We start from the raw sequence: 7,650 nt of genomic DNA on the forward strand, positions 1-7,650 counted from the left end.
CTTGTTGGGAAAACAATCCTGAGGACAAGACCCCTGCATCAACCACAATCATAATGCATTAACTCAGACGCTCTGAATGAGTGCAGCCCACCGTCCATTCTTAGCAGCGGCGGCAGGTTCATGTCCCAGAAGGTCATGACCCATTGGTCAGTCACTCTGAGTCAGACATAAGATGTCCAGACATGAAATCAGCATAAACACGCCATCCTTCTCCCCCCTAATATTAACATGTGCTGCTAGACGTCTGATGAAATGCGAGTGGGCACCGGGCACCTGTGACATGTAGTGTTGTGACACAGTGAACACCAACACGAGCCCGTGGCTTTTAACCAGCTCGGAGCCCGCAGCATTTCGGTCAAGACAAGTCAACTCAAATCAAGTCAGATATTTTTATAAAAGCACGTTTTTAAAAATAAAGTGCTTCATCACTTTAGAGAACAAAGGAAAGGCTTATGTAACCAACGTCTCAGTGAGGGGGGAAAAGATTCTGACCCAGGGATGCAAACATTTCTCACATCCAACTCATCAAATACAGCAGCAAGTTCAGAAGCCTGTAGGATCAGAAATCTGATGATCTAAGTACCCTTAGTGCTTTGCACCTGCAAGGCCCAAGATGTAAGAAATAAATATACATAAAAAAATTCCACTTAGACTTAAAGGGGACATATTATGAAAAATCCTCTTCTACAGTGTATTGAACATTTATCTGGGTAACCTGAGTGTCTACCGACCCACAAAATTCGAAATAAACCCATCCACTCCTTTGTTTGTGGTCTGCAGAAGTCTTACAACACAGAGAAAAATGCTCAGTTTCAAATTTGATCTCCTTGTGATGTCCCAAGTTGGATTCTGGTAAAATAATCCCCTCTCCTCCCCTGGTATCTCCAACCATGGACTCCACCCCTAGAGCAGAACTTTTGCGCATGTCCACCATCTTTATTCTCGCTAGCGAAGGAGTGATGTCTACGGGGAAAACTCAGGGGGGGCTCATTACATTTAAAGAGACACACACACCAAAACGGAGCGTTCTGACAGAGCTGGTTTATACAGGGTCACAAACCTCCTCTGGTGCTTGATTCATGACCAAAGCACAGCACAGATGTTTCATTTATACCACAGCGGACTGTTTGAAAAGGGGGGAAAGGGGGATAATATGTCCTCTTTAAGAGAATAAAACCTGAAACCTGAACATATCTTATATCATAGGTAACATGTTTAATGTGTATTGGACAATCAACAATATCCAAAATGTGGTGTTAAAAGTTTAAGGGCATGTGTCTGACAACGCAGTGTTTTGCTCTGTTAGCGCCTGTTTTCTATTCAAACCCATGCAATCAGGTGTTTGAAAACCTCAGAGTTGTAAGCACAAGACTGGCCTCAGCTTTAGCTGTCTTTGTGTCGATGTGTTCTCAGATGCTAACCCTATGTTGAACTTATGATGGTTTTACATCGCTTACTGTCCAACAAACTTATAAACACAAAACAAAGTGTAAGATGAATCTTCATTTTGTTTGCAGCACTCTTTATACTGCCTGCTGTGTTTAAATGCACTGCCCAGTGAGCTGAATTCTCAGCTCCACCTTTAAATTCAGTAAGTAGTATAGATTATGGCGATACTTATCGTATCTTGGCCCATATATCACAATATGCATCATATCCGGCTCGGAACATTGTGTTCCTTATATGCACATATCTTATTAATAATTCTAGATTTGGGAGCCAGTGTTGCATGTCATCATAACTAATATTTTTTCACTCAGCACCTAATCAAGTGATGTGCGTGCGTTCTTCAACTTTTCCATGTATTGAGATACACATCTTATCATATCATGACCCATGAATCGCTACACGTATCTTACCATAAGGCACTAGCCCGTTACCTACAGCGTCATATCTTGAAGTAATAGCATTCAACCAAGCTGCTGTAGCCTCTTTCTTGCATGGAGACTGGGAACGAGCTGTTGCTGCCACAGTCAGAAGAGTGATAATGTTAATTCTACCCTAAAAGTACAACAGCACAGTATGAATCCGTAATTACATGTCATGAACTGAACAATCTGCTGGTTGTAAGGGGACCCTGGGATGAATTTACCATCAGACTGACTGAAATAAGGTGCCAAGAGGGTTTGGGAAACCAAAGCTACTTTTAAACTTGAGAATGGCGGCCGGTGGTGTGAGCTGGCGTGTTAGTGCTCCTACAGCGGCAGGGTGGACCCACTGACCACCAACCACGGGGCACGGCACAAGGACTTCTGTGAAGGTCTGGAACATGTTTAATGATCTAAACAGAGACGACTGGGTTTAATCTTCAGAGCTCTCTTTTTACGAGCGTGTGGATTTGTTATTGCCTCCAACAGCCGGAGAGTGAAAGATTCACACACCAGACGCCAGCAGAGAGTTTGAGCTTGGGTAGTTTTCGCCTCATTTACAAACCGAGCACATGACAGCTTTTTCTCTAAATTGTTTTTAAGGGGAGGCTGCGGACAATAAGGCCAGTTTATTCATTTGTAATCACTGTTTCCCTTCCAGTTTCATAAACGCGCTGCACATGAACCCCCTCTCTTGTTTTCTCGTCTCAATGAGATCATTGTGAAATTTCATCAGCTCGCTCGTTTGTCATCATTAGCGTTGATGGAGGTCGCTCTGCTCCCGTCTGCTGAGGCTCGACGGTAAGTTTGACAAGAGTAAAATCTATTTTGGAGAACTGAAAGGCTGTTTACCGCTGCTTTTATTTTGCTGTTTTGACACACAGTACTGGCAGGGAGATGCGAGGCCCAGCTCTGTGGTGCAGCAGTGAACTCGGCCTTATAAGTATTCTAGTCTTCATCCATAATCCGGCCTGCGTGATCGGGGATCCAATGAGCAGATGAAGTGCCATGGGAAGGTTTCCTGGCAAGAAGGAGAAGGAGAGGAAGGGCACTGCAAAATAAATCCAATTTCAACGAGCCGTTTTTTTTTTTTTATCATGTTTCCAGCCTTAAAATACGATTTTTTTTTCATAAAACAAAACAGTGAAAACAGTCTGCCAGCGAGACGCACTCAATTCACCTGCAGCTTTGAGCTCATCTCTGCTCTCTTTAACAACAATATTTCCGAACATATCCAATCGATCCTCAGGTGTAAGAATGTCTTCCTGTGGCTTTTTTGTCTCTCTGAAAGATTTAACAATAACATATTTATTTATGTTGACATTAAGAACACTTCTACATGCTGCCCTTTAACTTTCATCTGAGTTATTTTTGGATGGTGTGCAAATCTGACACAGAGCTGGGAAAGGGCGCGCGGAGAGAGAGAGAGAGCGAGAGAGAGAGAGAGAGAGATGCACTGCAGTCCCATCACTGTGATGCAATCGCTGGCATGGGAATTAGCTGACAATACTTGGCCTTTTTTTCAGGACAGGGGCGTCACTAGTCTTTATTGTTGGGTGTTTATGATTTGTATTTGCACATGTCCCACACAGGGGAAAAGGAAGGTAATAAAGCCTTGCATGCCTGAAGCTGCACTTTTTCAGACAAAGCTGCCAGAGATCCCGCCCCCTCATTTAACCTTTCTGGAAGGAAGAAGCAACAAATATTTGAAGAAGTCTGAGTTTCACTAACATACACCTCCCTCTCTCTCTGACATGTCCCAAACAACTGCTGGAGGAAAAAACTGCCTATATATTTCTCCATGACCTCATGAACACTTGTCTGTCTTTTGTTTTGTTTTATATTACTCCTCTGTTTTTAACTTACTGTCATTTTTCTATTTTAAACTTAGAAAATAAATATTTTTTGTAAGGTCTTAGATGATGAAAAAAACTGCAGGAACACGTTCAACAGAAGTGAAAAATCATCCTTCTCTGATGAGTGTAATATGTTGAATTAAGACACTAAAATATCTAAATTAATTTAAAATGGACAAACCTATGTTATATATATTTTTTGTTGAGTATTTCCATTACCTCAAATGTTTCAAACATCAAAGCCAGAGAAATCCTTCATTTTAAATATAGTTGTAACAGGATGTGTCTTGTTGTGGCAGAAATGACATGTTTCAGACTAAGCTGTTTAGAAAGTTATTGCATTTTTGTCCGTACATACTGTGATTATTTCCAGCTTTGCAAAATACTATGGCTCAATGATTTGTAGAGGTCGATTTTCACAATCTAGAGTAAAAAAAAATCCAATTTAAATATTCTGAATGCATTTATACACTTTAAATCCTGACCTATCACTACATATTCTACGTGTCTACAATTAAACATTTAAAAGGCCTAACTCTGGATATCCAAACAGGAAATGCTGTTTACATGTTCTTTTCTATGGCTGTCAGTGTCTGTGTTTTCCTACTGCAGCAGACGTGTTAAATTGTAGTTATTGCTCAAAATCTCTTCATAGATTAATCTTTATCTGTATTTTTAGGAGATATAGCTCTTTTGCTGATCATATTTTAATGATATCATATTCAATGATAATAAAATGCTCTGACAAATCAAACGAATGACGGATGAAAACCTGTATAACATTCTGGACGTTGTTGTATTCACAATAATTTGAAAGGATTTCTTAAATTGTTATGAAACAGACTAAAATGAATACCAATACCACATCATTACCCACAAAAACAAACCAGACCATCAGTATGAAAATATTCTATATGGTAAGTTTTAATGTCTGAAACCAACATCAGGGGGGTAGGTGTCAAAAAAGGGATAAATTCACGCTGCTGAAAGAGCCTGAAGTTTCATTTTCCACACTTAAGATTCCCGATGAGTGATATATTTGACTGTTAAAAGAAGCAGGATGAAATTTTTTTTTCAAACACTGTATGTGTTAGTGTGGCTCTGTCTTATTTAAAAAAAAAAATGTGCACACAAGCTGCAAACCTGAAAACATTGATGCTGATGTATTCTTCATCCAGGTTCTTCATTTCAATACTTTATTGAAAGTTTATCTTGTTGCTACAGATACAAAAAAAATATATATAATACAAAACTACAAATTAACTAAATGTAAATCATGGTCAGAGACCAGTGTGTTACCACAGCTCCCAATAAAAACAATCAAGCCAGCACTGGCAGGATGCTGTGAGCTTCAACCAATCAGCTGCCAGGGTTGACTGCGGTCTTAATTGCCTTCAATTGAGCATGCTGCACTGGCTAGAGAAGATCAAACACTGCAGAACACAACAGATATCTACTACACTCTCATGTATAAATGGCTCTAACAGTTTGTAAAGGACAAGATCAAGCTTGTCTTCAAACTGAAAGTTCCTCACAGGAGCTTTGAATGTACCCCTTAATATAGCCCTGAGTGCTTTTTTAAATTACAATTCTCTAAATCTTTGATTCTATTGAATTTGCGACACCTCAGATTTATTGTCCTGATCTTTAGAAGAAGGGGTTTTAAGAAACAGAGACGTCTACAATGACCTGTACTTTGGACTTTTTTCAAACAAAGATGTATTGTCTGGTAGGTTAAATCTAAAAACAGCCCTGGGGGGACAGCTTGCATGTGAACTCTGACCCCCATGGCTGTAAACTGAGAATAGCGAGGGGGTAACAGCAGTGCTCCCATAGCCTTCCTCCATCATGAACATTTCTGTAGCATAATTGCTACTTGTTCTCAGTTGTGAGATAGGTCATCACAGAGTCAGAGCTGAGGCTCTCCCACGGCAGACATTTCACGCCTGTCGATGGATCTCTCTTTATCTCTTAGCCTCCCTCTCTATTAAAAAGTCACGCTTTAGCTCCTTCTGGAGACGTCTTCTTCATGGAGCTGAGAGAGGCTTACAGCCGGACTCTTTGGTGCGAGTGCATCAAGGCCTGAGTTCACCCCCGCTGCACTACAGTGTGCACCCAGTACTGTAAGTGCTTCTTTTTTTAACCGCCCTTAATTCAAATCCACTCATCCTCGACATTGGCCTTCATACAGAAACATCTCTTTTCTGTTTCCTGCCCACATCAAAGAGGATGGATGAGAGGAAATCAAGAAAGCATATGTTGCTCACCACAGGAACCTCCAGCTAAGCCCTGCCTCACCAAGACCCAGCTCGCCAGGAGGGTGAAGCAACTCTGGACGGGGACACATTCCCATGGGCATTTCATGGTCAGGATGTGCTGGTGGCGTTTTCCTCCCGCATGCATCCGACTGCTCCTATGCTTTCACACTTTCCTGAGCTCCTCAGTCTGCCATCCAAACCCAACCCTGCTCTCCAAACTCTCTGTAATTGGTCAAGACCGCGTATTTGGCTCGTGCGGCTCGGCTTCCCCGCCGAATGTTCCATCGCGGTGCCACAGTAAAGAGTGGGAGGATGCAGCGGGCTGTGGGCACAAGGCGAGGGGTGCGGCTGGCATCGGCCACAGACAAAAAACATGGCCTTAAAAAACCTGAAGGTCATACATGGAGCATTCCCACATGGGCCAAAACAACAGATATAGCCTTGAGCAGCTGAGCTTGTAAAACCTTGAGAGCCTCTGTGAAAAAATCGTGAAAGGTCTTCTAGCTGTCAAAGCAAAGCAGTCACCATTCCTGCATTTAATTAGCAGACTCTTTTACCGATTAGCACGTTTTAAAATAAATACAAAACAACATAATATCGTAACTCTCAAAAATGGCTTCCACAGGAAAATCCACTTACAGCTCAGAAACTGGAGTATGTGTCAAGATATCCCAGATCACTCCACTCAGGATAGTAACGCTCTACCCATTTTCATCTGATGAATAGCCTTGGTTGTTTTGGCATATCCGCCAAACAGCAGAAAGAAGAAGAAGCAACCATGGAAACCACTCTTGGACTGTTTCCGTCCTGCTAACTGTGGATGTTTTTGTTATTTCTGAAATGCCAACAATGACACTCTTCCTACTTCCACATCCATCGTGCAGTTCAGAGGATGAAATGGGCCAATAAAATGGCTTTTGAAGTGACAGGAGCTGTTTAGAATGATGTCATATAGCAGCTAACTTCCCGTGAGCACGGATGCATTCACATCTCTCACGGACTGTACTCGAGTACACTTTATTTGTGCACTTTTTCTTTTTTAAGGATTTATTTTTGGGCATTTTGTGCCTCCAATGGAGAGACAGGACAGTGGCTAGAGTTGGAAATCAGGGAGAGAGAGTGGGGAATGACATCTGGGAAAGGAGCCACAGGCCAGACTCGAACCCGGGCCGCCCGCCCGGAAGAACACAGCCTCCACACATGCAGTGTGCGCACCAACCACTGCACCACCAGCGCCCCGAGAGAGCACCTTTTCAGGCACGGTACCTGAGTATGGTACGTTTGTGTTCAACCGGACTTTGGGGGTCAAGCGTACTTGAATCCGGGCCTGGGTCCCTTGTGTGAAACCACCCTAAGAGTACCTTATATCATGTATCCTTACAAGGATCTCTATTTTTATTAACTCTTGTTGTTAACTCTTTAAAGACAGTCGACACATACGTAATATAACTTTTTGTAAGTTACCAACTGTTTCCATGAACTTTGGCTGAGTGTTTGCCAACAGACTACAGATGAAGATATGTTTGCATTCTGTTTAGAAAAGTTAGTTTGCCCTACTATGAGTACCAGGTGGGTGAGATTTGTCAGACTGGGTAAATCCAGATTCAGCGTTCAGTATCTTTTGCAGGAAATCTCCACCCATCTGTCTCCATTTACTTATGCTCAGTT

The sequence above is a fragment of the Labrus bergylta genome, chromosome 10 (assembly GCF_963930695.1).
Source record: "Labrus bergylta chromosome 10, fLabBer1.1, whole genome shotgun sequence".
Lineage (NCBI taxonomy): Eukaryota > Metazoa > Chordata > Actinopteri > Labriformes > Labridae > Labrus > Labrus bergylta.